Raw genomic sequence first — 19,147 nt, 5'->3', positions numbered from 1 at the left:
AGATAGTTTTCTAATCAAGTGTAGGTGGAATCTTCCTTAGGTTAATTCAAGAAGTACCACAATTAATAACCAAAAACATGAGTGGAAATCTAACCTCTCTTTAATAATAAGTATGAAAGCTTGTTCATTGAAGAACTTTTGCCCAATCTATTAAGTATTTTATCAACATGAGAGCAATTTAATTGATTTTCAGAGTAAAAGATCAAAACTTATATACTTGAAAAACATATCATCATGTTGGATCATGACTTCAAAGTTCTTTTTATGATAATAAGAGCATTGGGGCACAAATACCAAAATATGAATTCATGCAATTTATGATATATCTTAGAGCTCTTTTAAGGACTTTCTTTTATTCCTTTAGAAAATAAGCACGATTTGATACATATATAAAAATATGAATTGGCACAATATTGAAGTTCTAAAGAGCAAGCCAATTAGGACTCATTAGTGAATTCCAAAATAGATTTTCTACGAGATACTCAAGAAAATTTAACACGTTATTCTCCCCTTTTTTCATTAAATTAGAGGCTCTTAAGATCAACTATTTGAATTGCAATTTGGTTCATGATTTGTGCAGAAGATATATTAACCAAATAACATGCCTCAAGGTGTATCATAAAGATTTTCATATTTAAATTTCAGATGATACATATTGGAGAGTATTAGGATCACTTTTCATTTAGTATTCTTTCCCTCTCCTATAGATTTATGTAATTAAGTTCCGTGAGACCTCTCCTTCTGAAATTTTCTTTCTCCCCCTCTATTGATCATTCCATTTAAGAGTTTAGAATTTGAAGATAATGTTCAATAAAATTGTCAATCTCAAAAATATATTTTCTATAAGTTTCAGCTCATTTTCATAAGACTCAAGGTTTGAGATAAGACAGCCTTTATAGAATAAAGCATGTCTTGCAATATAAGGAGGTTCATCAAAATCAATCCATAAAATTAAAGTTTCTTTAGGATAAGATACTGAATATCTAAAGCTCCCCCTCAAAAGATGCATTCTTCTTTAATCATTCTTTTCTTTGGTTGAATTTCAGAATTTAATAATAAACGTGAATAAAACTGAAATTCTATGTTATCGAGAATGTAGAGTGATCTAGAATTATTCAAAATTTATAGTATTCACTCTATATATATATATTCTGATGATAGTTTCTAAGAATGTAGGAGAAAAAAATATATAGATGATCATTGAGGTATGTGTATTTATAGAACTCAATTTCTTAATCACAGTTCTTCAGCAATGTATACATGAAGCTCAATAAATTTTTTAAATATTAAAATAAAGTCATATATTTTAAAAATATTTACTTGCAATCAAGATCATCGTAAGACACATCATTTGAATCAAAATTAGTATACTTTGAAGGTAAGAAATGATATGTTTCGGATGCGTATCGGAGCAATCAAAATAAATTCTGTTTTTCTTACATTAACATTTTATTTAGTAATCATATGGAGTTTAAACTTTTATACAAAATCGGATTCTGAATTACATAGGATTTTCAATAGAAGCTTTCTAAGTCATAATATGAGATATGTATCTTTCACAATGTGGCTCATCTTAAATTGTTACGATTGAAAAATACATATTTCAATAACATTAAAGCACTTTCAGAATCTTTGTGTTTAATTTTGAGTTTCGATACAAAATAAAGGATATTTTAACAAGTATTAGGACATTATGTATCAAAGTTAGGCAAGTAGAAAGATAGATCAATATCAATTTATTTTTCCTAAATAGAGATGTTCTTCTCTTCTCCTTTCTACAATTTTATTTAGCTTTCAGATTTTAACAATGATTGTGAATGACAAATCTGAAATTTCTTTTCAATAAAACTAAACAAAAGATGTTATGTAGCAATTCAAACATTCAATCAAATTGTCCAAGTATGAAACATTACAAAATATTGAGAATCCATAAATCAAGACATCATACCATATGCAAAATATACCATGTGTTAAGTCATGCATTAAAATACTAAGTACAAGAATGTCAAGGATCAAAATCAATTCTTTTCAAATAAACTCCCCCTATTTAAATATAATCTTGCAATGATTTCATCCTTAAAGTGTGTTTTCAAGTGATTAAAAATTTGACTTAATTCTACTTTCATTTACTTTGTTTTTCATTTATAACTTTCTTATGCTCTATACTCTATTTGCTCCCTATCCGGTGGAGTTGGGAAGGGGCACGAGGTACTACCACTAGCCTCCCTCTTGTGCCGTCCCTAATATGCCCTACACCGAATAGTTGGGTCAAATAGTGCCGGGTACTACCACTAGCCTCCCCATTGGCACCATCCCTATGATGAGCAATATAGAAAGGTTAAAATGTTTACTTCAAAACCTCCCTGTTTAAGTGTAATTAATTATGGATTTTATCCCTTCCAAAAGAATGCTCACACAAGTCTCACAAATGTGTCGAATATATTAAGTTTGTTTTGCTTTTCCTTAAGGTTGAAGTGTTTGCCTCTACTTGGATTTTACTTCTCTTGAATAATATCCATTTTCTTTTCTTTATCTCTCTCTCTTTTTGTTATTCTCAAGTAATTTTCATGAGAGAGCAGAATAGAGAATTAATCTTACGTATCATATATATGTATATCATGCAAACAATATTTTCATTATGCTCAAGGTTTCATAACTTCTCACAAGTTATTTTACATCAACATTTTAAGCATATACTTGTGTATTTCATGGTTATGACATAGGCAAAGATATATTTTAGTTTGGGCAAACCATGAAATAATTTCTAAAAGTATAAGTCAGTCAATATACATATAGACATGATATCAAAAATTAATAATTAAAGAATTTAATCATGCCATAATAAGATTTAAGTTACTGACTTTGCTCAACTAATTTGTGAGAAAGGTATCTAAATTACCTATTCATTATATGTTCTTCAAGCCAAACTAGATTTCTTATGTGTGAACTTTTGGCTGAAGAAGATCCTCTCTCTTGTTTGCATGTGAATGTTTAGTGTATCTTACATGAAGATATCCTTCAAGTTGAAATTTCTCATTTTTCTTTCTTGAAGGAAGGTCATTAGTTTCTTTAAGATACAAAGCATTCATCCAACATATATATTTTTTAACTAGATGACTCAATATAAGATATGACAATAGTTGCATGTTGAGTCACTTTGCTCAAGAGATTGCCTAAATATAAGCAAGCACATATCATTTGAACTAAAGAGATAGATTCATTAACCAAGATAGTTTAAGTCAATTTAGTTTAGATTCTATTTGCTTAAGATAATTATCAATAAGATATGTTAACTATGTTTTAATCAATTTATCTTAAACATTTGTTTCTATCAAAATTCAGATTATGATTTATTTGTTATCAATAAAATATGATTAATTAAAGTTAGATTGAAGTCTTGCACAAGGTCACATAATGAGTATACAATCTGGTCTACTAGCTGTAAAATAATTATTCTATCATGCTTCAATACAGCTTTAACACAATAGATCTACTTTTCTCATTCTTTTCAAATTCTACAAGATGGGGTCATAGATATACCTTCTTCATGCCAATCTTCTATAAGAGTTTTCTTGTGGACTAACGTTGGTCAATGAAGATCCCCTTTCCTGTTTGTCTTAATTTGGAGTTTGAGAGAAGATGTTAATTCATTCATCATATTTCAAACTCACCTTACATGAGCTCAGTAAAATCTTCATATAACTCTTCATTAGTAGAACCAAAAATGATGTCATCAATGCATATTTTGAGCAAATAAGATATCACAAATTCTTCTTTTTGATGTGTAGATTTATCACTATTACTTTCTATCAAAAAGGTTACTTAAGCTTTTATATTATGCTTTTGATGCTTGTTCCAAATTATATATTGCTTTATCATATTTGTAATGAGTATTTTCAAATATGGTGGTTATTTAACATATATCTTCTTTAATAAAGTAAGCATATAGGAGTCCATTCTACACACTCATTTGATAGAATATAAAGCTCATAAAGCAAGCAAATAATAATGGTGATCTTTACTTCTAATCATGCAAGAATCAAGATCTATTTCATCTTCTAAGCAAACAATTTTTCTTCATTAAATGTATTTCTGAAAAACTCAATTTGGTTATAATTATTAACAAGTTTTTAGATTGTTATATGTAAAAGATTAACCATATACATATATAATTTAATTTTAGTATTTTGATAATAAATCAGTAGTCTCATAAAGAATAAGATACCTTGATATTTTTGCACCTAAAAACTTTTATTGAATACTCTATATGCATTGCTTGATGAATGATATCCAAGGGTAGACATATCTCTATCAGATTTGGCATTATTTTCATAAGAGCATATTAAGCATAACATGTACGACTGAAAAATGTGAAAGATATGCAATGGTTCATTTTCCATTTTTTCAGAAGATCAAAAGGAGTTTTCATCAAAAAAATAGATCTAATAGAAATCATATGTATGACAAGCAGTGATGATAGCTTTTTTTTTTTTAAAAAAAATTATTAAGTAGATGACTATCATACACAATTGTCTTTTTCATTTCTTCAAGAATTCTATTAACCCTATTTTACTTAAGGTGTCCTTGGTGCTGAAATAATAATTTCTGTATAAACTTTATCAGGATTTTGGTTTTCAACATTGTGCCATGATACTCTTTATCTTCACAGTTTGGAAACCTTTATCATTTGAAACATTTTTACATGATTTAGCAAATACAGAAAATATTTTAATTTTATTTGCCAAGAACAAATCCAATGTAAGCTTTTGAAAACTTAGTGATGGAAACAACAATTTAGAAATTGATTTTTGTTTGTTTCCTTAGTTAGCATGCATAGCAAAACTTTGACCTTTAAGTAGATAATCTAAGTAAGCCTATGGCAAGGTCTTTTGAGATTAAGTACATACTAGCATTAGTTGATTTTATATTCCAAGGATGGTTTCTTGGTATTCATAGTGCATATATTCAAAAGCATACCAAGTACACATTATTATATCTATGATCAATAAACAATAATGCCATGGATAATAACTCTCAATCAAGCATATAGAGAATTCATAGAGTTATTCTTAATAAATTGATTAATCATTTAGCATCTTATCCAATAGTGAGTAAAGTATACCAAAAAATGAAGAGATTTGATTATATTTCCAAAAGTATTTTCTATATCACAAAATTGATCACTACTAGCAAATCATATCAAATACTAAAGCACAAATAATGATGAAATGCAAGAATTACTGATTTCATTATTATTTTTTTGTTAATAACTTTTTAAGTTTCTTTATGTTCCATAGGTACCTTGGTACACCTATGTGTACATCCTCATTTTCTCATTTTGGGTACCCAAGCTTGCTTGAGTCCTTGAGAGTTAGGACATATGGTTTCTTTTGGAACCCATATCTGTTTAATAGTAATAACTTTACCATTTGATTTAATTATACTAGAACGATAGGTAAAGTTGTTATTCCCATCCTTTTCATTTTTGAAATAAGTTATCTTATTTAATGGTTTGCTTGGTAAATTGATAACCTTTTTCTCTAGAGATTTATGGCTAAGTGAAGGAGTCAAGCTAAATTTTGATTTATCAAAATCAGCATGTTGGCTTTCAAACATCATTTTTAATCTTTCTGAACTCACAGTGAATTTGTTAATAAAACATCTTAATTGGTTAATTTCTTTACTTAAGTTTTGATTTTCTTTAATTAAGCTATGATTTTTCTGAATCAATTCTTCTGAAAATGACCTTAAGCTTTTATTTTCAGAATTTAGTTTCTTAAGATTTTTATTCTTTACAGATAATTTTCTACAATCACTATACAACTCATGAAAAGCATTTAATAATTCATCATAAGAGAATTCTTCTTGAAAATCATTTGAGGTAAGAGTAGATTCAGATTTTACCTTTCTTCTTGTGCCATAAAGCACAAGTCAGTTACCTCTTGTAGTTTCTTGGAGCTAATATCATCATTGTTGCTCCTAACCTTTATTTTTTGGCTTGACTCTTTCTTGGTCAAGGCTTTCTTCCTTTTTATCTCTTTCTTCCTTTCTTCTTGCTTCCTCTTTTTCTTTGTCTTTAGGAAGTTGATTTGCCTCGGAGTCGACTCGGACCTTATTGGAGTCGACTCGACTAACTTGGGAGTCGACTCTGAGCTACTTGGAGTCGACTCGATTGAGGAAGATTCATCACCCTTTTCTGCAGTCTCATTGTTAGTATATAATTGAAGCATATGAGAGCTAATCTGAGATTTATCATAAATATTTTCTAAAGTATCCCAGATCTCCTTAGCAGATAAGCATGCAGAAATTTCATTAAACTTTGTTTCTTGAATAGCACAATATAATATGTTCATAGCATTAGCATTTAATTGTGCTAAGTCCTTCTCATTAATATGAGAGAGTGTGTGAAGGTCATTTATTATGATTTTCCATAGATAGTAGTTTTGTGATTGAATGAAAATGCGCATGCGTATTTTCCAATGTGGGTAGTTTATACCATTAAATAGTGGAGGTGTATCAATTGATTGTCCTTCTCCTAGAAAACTATCTATTTGAGTTGTCATGATCTTTGGCTCTAGTCGGTTAAGACTACAAATAATATTTGAGCACCTGCTCTGATACCACTTGTTGCCCAAGGTGACAACCCAAGAGGGGGGGTGAATTGGGTCTTTTAAAACTTTTAAACTACTTCTAATCTTTTAGATTAATTATGCTAAGTTGTATGGATGCTTAGTGAAGCTTAACCTTAGCAAGAGTATGATTCTAATCTAATCAACTATTAAGCAGTGGGTTCAATAAAAGATTAGTCTAATTTTGCCCTAGTATGCTATTCAATTTAATGATTGAGTAAATTGATTATGCTTGCAACTAAAGGATGCACGAAGAAGAGTTAAGCAAGCTTAATATCTAAGTAAGTGAGTGAGGAGGTCAGTCAACAAAGAGCATCACAAACACAACAAAAATATAGTGGTTCGGTGCATCCCAGCACCTACATCCACTCCCCAAGACCTCTTGGGAATTCCACTATAATCCTACAGATTACAGCCGGTTGTTTTACAAGCTCACAACCCAACTTGTTGTTTTACGAGCGCACAACGAACTCGGTCGGTTTTCCCAGGCTCACCGACTAGAACCACTCCGATTGTTTTTCCGGGCTCACAATCAAACCCTTACACGTTGGTTTTACCCTCGGCTCACCAACAAACCTAAACCCCGTTGGTTTTCCCCTTGGCTCACCAACAAACCTTAAACCCCGTTGGTTTTCCCTTTGGCTTACCAACAAACCTTTAACCCCTTGATTCAATCTCTTGATTGAATCAAGTTACAAGATATTAAAACAAAGAATAAAAAACAAATCAAAGCTTCTTAAACAAGCAAATATAACAATGTAAACAAATAAAGTAAAGAGAAGCCCTCAAACGAGTTTTGAAGATGGAGGAGCTCGACTTCTTCTTTACTTGACCCTCTTCTGATTTGGCACGAAATAGAGGATCACCGCGGCAGCACACGGATGGTGAGGAAGCTTTGGAATACACTTGGAAGCTCTTCTTCTCTCTATTTCACTTTGAATGGCCCTTATTGTGCTTATGGAAGATTTCCCTTGGAATCTCTTCCCTAAATGTGTTCTCCTACTTCCATCCGTTCTCTCCTAGCTCTCTTCTTGTTTTTATAGCTTTTGATAACGTGGAAACAAGAATATAGCCGTTAGAGCCAAAAATAGAGCCGTTGGAACCAGTCTGCAGCTCCTGACAATATGACCGTTGGGTTTGGAGTCGACTCGCGCGATCAGGAGTCGGCTCGGCTGTAGCAGGAGTCGACTCGAGCTTTTCCGGAGTCGACTCGGCAACTGTTCCAAGTTTGAATTAAAGTTGCCGTCTTGACTGGGAGTCGACTCGACTTAACCCGGAGTCGACTCGCCAACTTCTGGCGCTGACCTGGCAATTTTGGAGTCGGCTCATCCTCTGTAGTCCGTGGATCCAAATTTGAATTTTGTCCACTCGAGTCGACTCGACTGTCCTGGGAGTCGACTCGAATCTCAGAGCCCGAACTCCCGATTCTCTGTCTTTTGGCTCATCCAGTCTTGGAGTCGACTCGAACTTCCTTGGAGTCGACTCGGCTCTCAGTTTCCGAAAGTTGGTCTTCTGCCATCTTAGTGTAGCGCTGCCTTGGAGTCGACTCGAGCTGTCTGGGAGTCGACTCGAATCTCAGAGTCGGAAAACTGATCCTCTGTATTTTGGAGCCGCGCTGCCTTGGAGTCGACTCGACTTGTCTTGGAGTCGACTCCCCTCTCAGAGACGAAAATACCGTCTTCTGTCTTGGGGTTGTTCTGTCTTTGGAGTCGACTCGGACTTTGTGGGAGTCGACTCGAATCTCAGTGTCCAAAAACTGCTTCTCTGAGTTTTCCCTTGTGTACCACTGAGAGTCGACTCTCGCTTTCTTTGGAGTCGACTCGGCAACCATTGGAGTCGACTCGAATTCCTTAGGAGTCGACTCGAAGACTATTCTTTTGAATTTTCCTTTGAATTTGCTCCTCCAATTTGAATCTTTTGAACTTTAAAGTTGGGCCAATGAATTGTAGCTTTCTTCTAACTTTTCTTGAGTGCTTTTGGAGGCCTTCTTGTGTTCTTCCAACTTGCTATGTTCCTTGCAAAATAAATATCTTTCTCCTTGCAACATAAACATTAGTATCTATACTTCAAGGTGTTGTGATCATCAAAATCAATCTATGAATCAATCTTTGGGTCATCAAGGCTCAAGGGTGAAGAATTGGTCTTTGTCATCCGTCATGTGTCTTGAGCAGCCACTATCCAAGTACCAACAGTTTTTGTCGACCTTGGCTGCAAGACACTCCTACACAAGAAAATCATACAATTTTAGGTACCCAAGTTTTCTTGGGTCCTTCATGGTTAGTAATGTTGGTTCCTTTTGGAACCCAAATCTTTTTTTTTTTTTTTTTTAGCTTTTCCTTTTCTATGGTCACACACATTAGCTTTATGTCCTGTTTTTCCACAGTAAAAATAGGTTATATTCTTAATTTTGCTTTTTTCTGGTTTCACAAAAAAATTACTAAGGAGCTTTTGCTTATTCTTAGGTTTATATCCTAAACCAGCTCTATTGAACACAGCTCGTTGATTATTAAGTATCATTTCCAATTTTTCAGAACTATATGTAAACTTTTCTACAAAAGGTTTGGATTTTTCAAGTTCTTGTGCTAACTTTTGTTTTTCTGTTTTTAGTATGTTTAAGTCTTTTGTGATATTATCTCTTATAGTTTGTTTATCGTTTTTAAGTTCTGAAATTTTCTTGGTTAGTTTTTCGTTATCTTTAATTAAGGTATTAGTTTTTTGAATTAACATTTGCTTGCTTGTTTTAAGTTCTAAATTTTTTTTAACGATAAAATCCTTATCCTTAACTAATTTATCGTATTTATGGAAGTGAGATTGATTGGTTAGTTTTAGCTCTTTATTCTTAAGATTTATTGTCTTATATTCATCCATTAATTCATTAAACGCATCATACAATTCATCAAAGGTAAAATCTAAATGCGTTTCAGATGTTACCTCATTTTTGTTCGCCATAAAATAGAAGTTGGCCTTTTTCTCTTGTTCCTCATCCGATGATGATGATGATGAATCGGAATCCGATAAGGTGGAGACGAGGACTTTCTTTTTCTTATATTTGCTGGCCTTCTTGAGCAAAGGACAGTCAGCTCTGAAATGTTCCGGCTTCTTGCATTCATAGCATCCGATTCCTTCATTTTTCCTTTTCTTACCTTTATCCTTGTAGTAGGAACTTGAGGGACCTCTCCTCTGATGAAAGGACTTCTTTTGGTTGATGAATTTTCTGAACTTTCGCACGAGAAGAGCCTCATCATCATCTCCCTCATGATCTTCTTCTTCACTGTTGCTACTGCAAGATAAATCCTGGCTAGAAGAAGTAGATTTGAGAGCTATTATCTTTTTCTTATGAGAGGATTCTTCTTCGCTGTGTTGTTTCATTGCGAGCTCGTGCGTCATTAGGGATCCAAGAAGCTCCTCAAGTGGAAGCTTGTTCAAGTCCTTTGCTTCTTGAATTGCCGTTACCTTGGCCTCCCATGATCTTGGCAAACATCGAAGAATCTTCCTGACAAGGTCACTGTTAGTATAATTTTTGCCAAGGCTTTTTAGGCCATTGACAATATCAGTAAATCTAGTAAAAACATGCAAGTTTTATGAAACTAGTATGTTTATTTTAGATTCTTTTATTTGATTCGTGCCTTCGTGGGTCACTTCAAGCCTGTCCCATATTTCTTTTGCAGAATTACAAGTTGAGACTCTATTGAATTCATTACGGTCTAAGGCACAATAAAGCACATTCATTGCTTTGGCGTTTAGTTGTGTCTTCCTAATATCATTGTCATCCCAATCTTTTTCAAGTTTGGGTATAGTAACACCCTCTACAAAAATAGATGGGGTGTATGGTCTATTAACTATAGTGCTCCAAATCTCATAGTCTTGAGCTTGGATAAATATCCTTATCCTAGCCTTCCAATAGGAGTAGTCGGTTCCATTAAAGAATGAAGGTCTATGGGTGGATTGCCCCTCAATATGAGAAGATCCAAATAGGGTTGTCATTTTGATCTTTTACTCTTTTGATAGAAGAGTTCCGGCTCTGATACCACTTGTTGCCCAAAAAGACAACCCAAGAGGGGGGGGGGGGGTGAATTGGGTTTTAAGTAATTATTGCAATTAAAAACCTTGTGAGTAACTAATTAAAACTTATTGCAAGTGGATTAATTAGTTACTATATGCAGTGAATGAAGGGAATGGAAGAGACAATGAAACAATCACAAACACAAGAGATTTTATAGTGGTTCGGAGCTAACCCTTGCTCCTACGTCCACTCCCCAAGCTTCTCTTGGGAGTTCACTATAATTTCTCGGATTACAGCCGGTTGTTTTACAAGCTCACAACCCAACTTGTTGTTTTACGAGATCACAACGAACTCGGTCGGTTTTCACAGGCTCACCGACTAGAACCATCCGATTGTTTTTCCGGGATCACAATCGAACCCTTACACGTTGGTTTTACCCTAGGCTAACCAACCAACCTTAACACCCTTGATTCAATCTCCTGATTAAATCAAGTAAAAAAAAAAAAACAATTTGAAACAAGTAAAAAGATAGCTTCTTGAAAAGCGTATTTAAACAATATAAACAAAGAAGAGTTAGAAGCCCTCAAACAGATTTTTGGAGGTGGAGAAAGGGGCTTCTCAAACTCTTCAACTCCTCTTGAATGTGCTGAAGATTTGCTGTCAGAAGGAGAGCTTTGAATGCGAAGGAGAACGTTGGTTGGATGGAGTTGAATGCGCTTTTTCCTTCTTTCTCTTGTATTTACTCTTGAGAGCCTTTGATAGGTGAAAATCCCTTTTTGTTTGAATGGAATAGCTCTCTTGATGTCTACTACTGTTTACTCTGGCTATTTAAGCAGTCCACCTTGAAAACTAGCCGTTAGACACCTTTTTGTGGCCGTTCTGCACACTCTGCAACTCCTGACGGTGTATCCGTTGGGATCGGAGTCGACTCGCTCGATCTGGAGTCGACTCGGCTGTTGCTGGAGTCGATTCACACTTTGCTGGAGACGACTCGCCCACTGTTCAGGATTTGAATTAAAGTGCTGTCCCGTTCTGGAGTCGACTCGCCAAAGTCTGGAGATGACTCAGCCCTTCGGAGACGACTCGTTCTCAGGGTTCTAGAGATCTATTTTTCTGTATTTCTTTCTCGAGTCGACTCGGATCACCTTGGAGTCGACTCGGCTCTCAGAGCCCGTAAACTGACTCTCTGTGTTTGAGTTGAACTGCCTCGGAGTCGACTCGCACTTTGTTGGAGTCGACTCAGCTCTCAGAATCCAAAAACTGTTTCTCTGTGTTCTGCCGCGGAGTCTTGCTTTTCTCTGAGAGTCGACTCGTACTTAACTAGGAGTCGACTCGCCAAACTTCGGAGTCAACTCGGTTGCAGGGTCTGAAATACATTGTTCTGTCTTTCTTCTGTTACCCTTTGGAGTCGACTCGGCAACTGTCGGAGTCGACTCGAACCCTTCTGGAGTCGACTCGCTGACAGTGTCTGAAAATCAGCTTTCTGTCTTTCTGTCAGTTCTCAGTCGGAGTCGACTCGTAGTGTATCGGAGTCGACTCGAGCATGTGCCAGTGCTTCTGAAACACTTGGAGTCGACTCGTAATCTTCCGGAGTCGACTCGAGCTTCAGACTTTGGTTCAAACTGATTTCCATACTTAGCCAAAATGTATTGAACCAAAGCTAGAGACACTTAACCATAAATTCACAAATATTTGGCTGAAACACTAGATTGAATTCATTAGTATAAGATATACTCAAATGCTTTGAGCTCATCAAAATCAAATAGGGTTATAATCAATCACTCCACACGCCTTCTTACAAGACTTGGGTGCAACATGGAGAATCAGTTCACGTGCATCAATCTTATGTTTCAAATAATGCTAACTGTGACAATGGTGGAGGTGTTGAGGATAGAATGGCTGGGGATGGCACCGATGATAGGGAAGAATTGTCTAATATGCTGGAAGATGTTTACATGGGCGCTTTTATGAATGACGATATTGACGAATTGCCTAATAACTTGGGGAGGGAGGATGCACAGAATTTTGATAAGTTGTTCGATGATGCTCAACGACCCATTTATCCTGGTTGCAAAATTTCTACAGTATTATCATTTGTTATTAAGATGCTTCATATTAAGGTGTACAACCAGTGGAGCAATTCCTCTTTTGACATGAACATGAAGGTATACAAGGAAATTCTACCGGAGTGTGATAAGTCTGTTCCATGGACCCTTTATGAAGTCAAGAAATTTTTACGAAATTTGGGTTTGGGAAATGTGCTAATTCATGCATGCAAATATGATTGTGCTCTTTTTTGGAAGGAGAATGCGAACCTGGAAAAATGCCCTATATGTGATGAGCCTAGATATAAGATGAATGATGGTAACGGTAAGAAGATCCCTAATAAAATTTTGCGGTACTTTCCCCTGACACCGAGATTGAAGCACTTATTTTTGTCTCCGAAAATAGCTGTAGATATGAGATGGCACAAGGAGAAGCGAGTGGATGACGAAACATCAAGACATCCGGCTGATGGGGAGGAATGGAAGAACTTTGATCGGCAACATCCTGAGTTTTCCAAGGATCTGCGGAATGTGAGGTTAGGGCTAGCCACCGATGGTTTCAATCCTTTTGGAAATATGAGCACATCGTACAGTATGTGGCCTGTTATCGTGATGCCTTATAATCTTCCACCTTGGAAGTGTATGAAAGAGCAATTTTGTATGCTATCATTGCTTATTCCCGGAAAAACGGCTCCCGGTAAAGAAATAGATGTTTACTTGAGGCCATTAATTGATGAGTTGAAAGAGCTTTGGAAGGATGGCGTGCAAACTTATGATGCCTCTAGTGGAAGTACATTTAGAATGCATGCTGCTCTCATGTGGACCATTAATGACTTTCCTGCATATGGTAACATGTTTGGATGGCCAACAAAAGGTTATTTGGCTTGTCCCATTTGTAACGAAGATGCTTCATCAGAACGTTTGAGGAGTAAGATTGGCTATATGGGTGCGAGGCGTTTCTTACCTGAGAACCACATATGATGAAAGAGCAAGCTCTTTAATGGTAAGAGTGAGGACAGGTCAAGGCCATGAGAGTTCACGGGAGAAGAGATCTTGGAGCAAATTAATTCAGGGACATACAAGCCGTTGGGCAAGCATCCAAGCATTAATAAGAAAAGAAAAAGGGGCAAAGATGCTGACACGATTTGGGCTAAGAAAAGAATTTTGTTTGATCTCCCTTATTGGAAAACACTCAAGCTGCGTCACAACTTGGATATCATGCACATAGAAAAGAACATTGCAGAAAATATTGTTGAGACATTACTGGGCGTAGATGGGAAATGCAAGGATACAGAAAAAGCACGCATGGATTTGGCAGATATGGGTATACGGAAGGAGTTACACCTAAAAAAGCAGGGGAACGGATCTTAAGATAAGCCTTCAGCATTGTACACATTGTCCCCGCAAGAGAGACAAGGGTTTTGTGATTTTTTAAAATCGATTAAGTTTCCAGATGGCTATGCGGCAAACATATCTAGCTGTGTAAGTACTCAAGGTGGTAAATTATCGGATCTGAAAAGTCATGACTATCATATTCTTTTGCAACGCCTTCTTCCAGTTGGAATGCGTGGGCACCTCAACAAAGAACTTAATACTGCATTATTTCAGTTAGGCAATTTCTTTGAGCAATTGTGCTCCAAGGCATTAAAAAAAGCTGATTTGAAAAAATTAGAGGACCAAATTGTTCTTATTCTTTGCAAGCTTGAGAAGATTTTCTCTCCTGCCTTCTTTGATGTCATGGTTCATCTAGCTATTCACTTGCCTCGCGATGCTATTCTTGGAGGGCCAGTGCAATATCGATGGATGTATCCAATTGAAAGGTAATTGTTTGCAACCGTATAGTAGGAATAGTAATCATATATATTATTGTACATGTAAGAATTTTTCTATTAGCATTGAGCTATTATTTATCGTAGGTTACTCGGAGTTCACCCAGAAGGTTCTATCGCTGAGGCTTATATTTCTAAAGAGAGTACAACATTTTGCTCAATGTACCTTAATGGAATCGAAACAATGTTTAACAGAGAAGAAAGGAATGATGATGGTGGTGATCGTGGCACGGGGTTAGCAGTCTTCACTCAAAGTGCCCAAACATTTGGGTTAATCCGAAGGGGACCTGATGTGCCGGTCAATGAACTCGAGATGGCTGAATGGTTTGTCTTATACAATAGTTCAGAAGTGGATCAATATCGAGAGTATGTTTTTTTAACTTGCTTATTAAGGTTCAGCTATTGTATATTTAGTTGTTTTAGACTTATATGTTACTTATACGTTACGAAATGTCGAATAGGGAACACAAGAACTACATACAAGGTGAGAGTGAAGTTGACATCACAAACAGACAACGTAAAGAATTTCCCAAGTGGTTCAAAGATCGCGTAAGCAAAATTAATTAACATGTAGGACCGTTATCCTTGCATTTGAAAGTGAAGTAACATATTATGTCACTTTTTTGTTATAGATGACTCAACTTCGAAACCAGCGATCACCGGAAGCTACTGATGAATTATGGTCATTGGCCAACGGTCCTCGTCTGATAGTCAACATATATTCAGGGTGCTTTTGTAACGGTGTCCGATTCCATACCATCGAACGTGACAACCGCCGTAAAAGCCAAAATAGTGGGTTAGTTGTTGAAGGGGACCACGAAGGGCAACCGATTGACTTCTACGGTTACTTGTGCAAAGTTTGGGAATTAACATATATGTTCGGACAACAAGTCGTTTTGTTCCAATGCGAATGGTTCAACACTGGAAGTAAAAAAACTTTCTGCATTGATGCGCATTGCACTAGCATTGATACAAGAAGTCGGTGGTACAAAGATGATTCTTCTGGAGATGCTGAACTTGTGCCCGTGATGGCTGCCCAACCTACTCTGCTTCCCACCTTTTCTACCCAGCAAACCCACGAGCTTTCAAGTCCACCTATTATTGCCAACAGCGTGGGTGAGAAAACTCATCTTTCTGAATCTTGTTATTGCTAAGATACTCTTGGTAAAATGATGGCATTTCAGTGGTTTTGTGTTTTTTTTTTTGCATTCTCTTTGTCTATCATTAGCAGGTTTGTCTTATGGCCTAAAGTATTTAACTATTTTAGTAGGTTCATCATCAAAGCGCGTGCGGGGTAAGACAGTTGGAAAAGGAATTGATAAGCTCATTGCCCAGAATGGCGGAGAAAAGCTTTCTGTCCAGTACTTGATGAGTGGAATGCTTTATGTGGTATTAATGCCCCAAAGGTAGCCAGTCTGTTGGGGGTGTATATTAGGAGAATGTGTCCAATTAAGGGCATACCGACGTGGCGGCATATAGACGAGGCTACTCAATCTGCTATCATACAATCTGTCCTTGTAATTATTTATTGCATAATATTTTTTTAGGTACTTGTAATAGTTGCATTGATCATACTACATAATGATTTTACTTATGTTTTTAGGACAAGTTCAAAATCTCGGATGATTATCATGGCAATCTAGTAGCTCAGCAAGCTGTCCACAGAAAATGCTACAATATTCACAGAAATTGGAGGCACAATATGAAATTGCATTACAAGCATCTTAAGAACGTCTTACATGTGGACCCTTATAGTCATCCATACGAACATATGACTCAAGAGGATTGGCGCCACTTAATTGACGATGTGTGGAAAAGCAAAGAACACAAGGTAACTTACATATTTAGTGCTTCAGAGTTTATAAGTAAAATATTTGATCATAATGTTTTCTTTAGATTTTTAATTTGTATTTTTTTTGAAGGTGAGATCAAAAGCTGGCAAAAAGAATAGAAAAAAGCTTGAGTACAATCATTGTTAAGGATCTCGATCATTTGTTGCAACAATGACTATACAGGTAATATGTTTTTGAGTATGTACTGGCTATATTTTTAGTGAATTGCCTGTAAAACAGTCTATGGGATAGTTTTGGCTATTGTAAAATAGACAATTTGCTGCAAGTAGATTTTTTATTCTAGTTTGCTGCAAGTATATTTTTGGAATCCTTTTATGCAAGTAGATCTGACAGTTATTCTAGTTTTCTTATTATGTAGTGGCTATATGCTAATCTAAATTACACTTTGCAGCCGGAGTTTAATGGTTCTGAAAATCTTGAATTTCCAGAATTCTATAAGAAAACTCATACCAAGAAGAACAAAGAGTGGATTGATCCTATTTGCGCCGTGAAACATGTAGGTATCTAAAATCTCAATAATCATTTAAATCACTTTCTGCTTTTGCAAGATTATATATACATTTAATTCTGTTGTTACCTTTGCATTGACAGTCAAAGATGTTGAGCTTGCGAGAAGAATCTTCCCAATTCGGTGTGCAATTAACATCAGAGGAGATGTCTAGGTAGGCACTTGAAAAAAGAAAGAGATACATTCTTGGATTTGGGGATGGGCCGAAGCCCTCTTCATCTTCTTCCACACCTAGTCGTGTGTCACAAGACCATGTTGGGAAGTTGCAGAAACTTAAAGCTGAGATGGAGGAGATGAAGATGGAGCGTGAGGAGCTGCGGAGGCAATTGGAGCAGGAGAGGAGAGAGCGAGAGGAGGACAAGAAAGAGCGAGAGGAAGAACAGAAGCAAATTGCACATCTTACAAGTTTGGTGACAGAGTTCTCAAAGGAAAAGACTCAAACACACAAGTCATTTATCCATCATGATGGGGCCATGTATTCAACTGGTGGCACAAATACTCGTTGGTATGTGTTCTCATTTATATTACGTAGGTTATTTAGAGATTTGGACCAAATTAAGCGAAATGTCATTGTGAATTTATACTTGAATTTTAGTTTATTATTTTTCATATGTGGTTATTGATTGTGTATTCTTTTTTGCTTTCTCAGATACATGGTGGAGTTATGAGCATGTGAAATCTAGTTTCTGGTACATGGATAGCTTTTGTTCAGATGATCATGGTGGAGTTGCTTACAAGCAGAATCCATTTTTTGGTTTATTCATATTTTTGTCTACATGATGGTTGTTTGGATGAATAGCAAGATCAGATATTTTGAGATTTTTAATTTACATTTTGATGTGTTTGGTGATGATTATCACCTTAACATATGGTATGGATGAAACATTTTGATGAATGGTTAATAGGTTTGCTTGACTTTAGACTTATAGATGATGAGATTTATAATGAATAATTATGGATTCTCCAACATTGTGTATACTTGTATTTGGATGAGCAAATGTATTGTGCAATATGGATAATGGATAGGCCATGTTTGTTGTACAGGATTTGGAACGAGTCCAAAAATAAATATTAAGCTTATAATTTGAATTATTAATTAAATACAGGTTAATACTTTCTGCTACCAAATAAAGTTTGTTGTCAATGCATTCCAATACATTCTACGACCAAACTATTGGTGGGAGAAGATAGACATTCAGTGACCATTTTTTTGGTAGCGGAAGACAAACATTCCACGACTAACTATTTGGTCGGCGTTGGAATTAGCGACAACAAATTTGATCGCTGAAAAGTTTCTTCGGCAACCAAACGTTGGTCGTTGTTGGTGTACCTTAGGTGACTACACAATATTGGTCGCCAAAACCTTTCAGTGACTAGGGTTCGGCGACGAAGAGTATTCTAGTCGCGAAAAGGTTTCGGCGACCAAATATGGTTATTCGGTGACCAAATCTTAGTCGCTGAATATGTATTTTCTTGTAGTGGTTCATAGCCATCAAACTTCTTCCCACATTCCAAACACTAGCATATGTGTAAATAAAAATAAAAATATAATTAATGCTATTTTGGATCCCTGAAACAAGAAAACTGGATTAATTCATCCGAGAATCAATAGCTAATTAATCTTGGTCTACTATTAGGGATGGAAGTAGGTTTGGATTTGGTGCATATAATTTGGATTTATGTATGATTAAGCAAACCGAAGCCAACCCTCATTTTATACCCTTGAATCTAGGCCAGCAAGTCTTAGATGTCAATTTGAGTGGGCCTTTTTGAATCTGATAGCCTGCTACTTTGGCCCTGAATGGGAAATCTATAGTCTCCCAAAATATTCAAGGTTCGATCGAGTCCTCAGTACTTGGCCTAATACATGCGAGTCGAAGGCTCCCAGTTGAGGTAAAGGACTAGATGGGTGACCTAAGATCCCACAACGAGGAGTCAGTCTTAATCATGGCAATTATCATGGCAATTCCATTCCTATTACTAAGATTATTTTTTTCTTAAGTTTACTTAGCATGGCTAATATATTTTTCTCAGTAATAGAGAGCATAATCTACCCCGTATGCATTAATATAAAACTATACTTCAAAGATCGGGATGTACGATGCGGATCTGTAGGAGCGTGACAACGTGGAGGAGGGAGAAAAGGTCGCGGTCTGCAAGTAACAATTATGGCGGTGATGGTAGTGGATCTAACAAACCGCACAAGTCTTGTGGGCTTGGGCCCGGGAGTTGGTTCCAAATATGCTTGGGGAAGTGGCCAATGATCCCGGCGTCGCAGGG

The 19,147-nt window shown here is 36.0% G+C and overlaps 4 long non-coding RNA genes across 4 annotated transcripts; all 4 read left to right on the top strand.

Moving 5' to 3' along the window:
- The first annotated feature begins 14,696 nt into the window (after nt 1–14,696).
- On the top strand, nt 14,697–15,211 carry LOC120104561. Its single transcript, XR_005506955.1, has 3 exons — nt 14,697–14,872; nt 14,968–15,055; nt 15,139–15,211. It is a non-coding gene; the product is annotated as an uncharacterized LOC120104561 (long non-coding RNA).
- Nucleotides 15,212–15,982: 771 nt separating this feature from the next.
- Nucleotides 15,983–16,441, top strand: LOC120112111. The gene is made up of 2 exons (XR_005513589.1): nt 15,983–16,023; nt 16,110–16,441. It is a non-coding gene; the product is annotated as an uncharacterized LOC120112111 (long non-coding RNA).
- An 80-nt stretch (nt 16,442–16,521) lies between these two features.
- On the top strand, nt 16,522–17,031 carry LOC120112110. The gene is made up of 2 exons (XR_005513585.1): nt 16,522–16,855; nt 16,951–17,031. It is a non-coding gene; the product is annotated as an uncharacterized LOC120112110 (long non-coding RNA).
- A 192-nt stretch (nt 17,032–17,223) lies between these two features.
- On the top strand, nt 17,224–17,793 carry LOC120112112. The gene is made up of 2 exons (XR_005513593.1): nt 17,224–17,372; nt 17,517–17,793. It is a non-coding gene; the product is annotated as an uncharacterized LOC120112112 (long non-coding RNA).
- The last annotated feature ends 1,354 nt before the right edge of the window (nt 17,794–19,147 follow it).

Source organism: Phoenix dactylifera, chromosome 1 (assembly GCF_009389715.1).
Source record: "Phoenix dactylifera cultivar Barhee BC4 chromosome 1, palm_55x_up_171113_PBpolish2nd_filt_p, whole genome shotgun sequence".
In the NCBI taxonomy this organism is placed as follows: domain Eukaryota; kingdom Viridiplantae; phylum Streptophyta; class Magnoliopsida; order Arecales; family Arecaceae; genus Phoenix; species Phoenix dactylifera.
The sequence above is the reverse complement of the archived record's forward strand: the minus strand, read 5'-3'. Positions and strand labels throughout refer to the sequence as shown.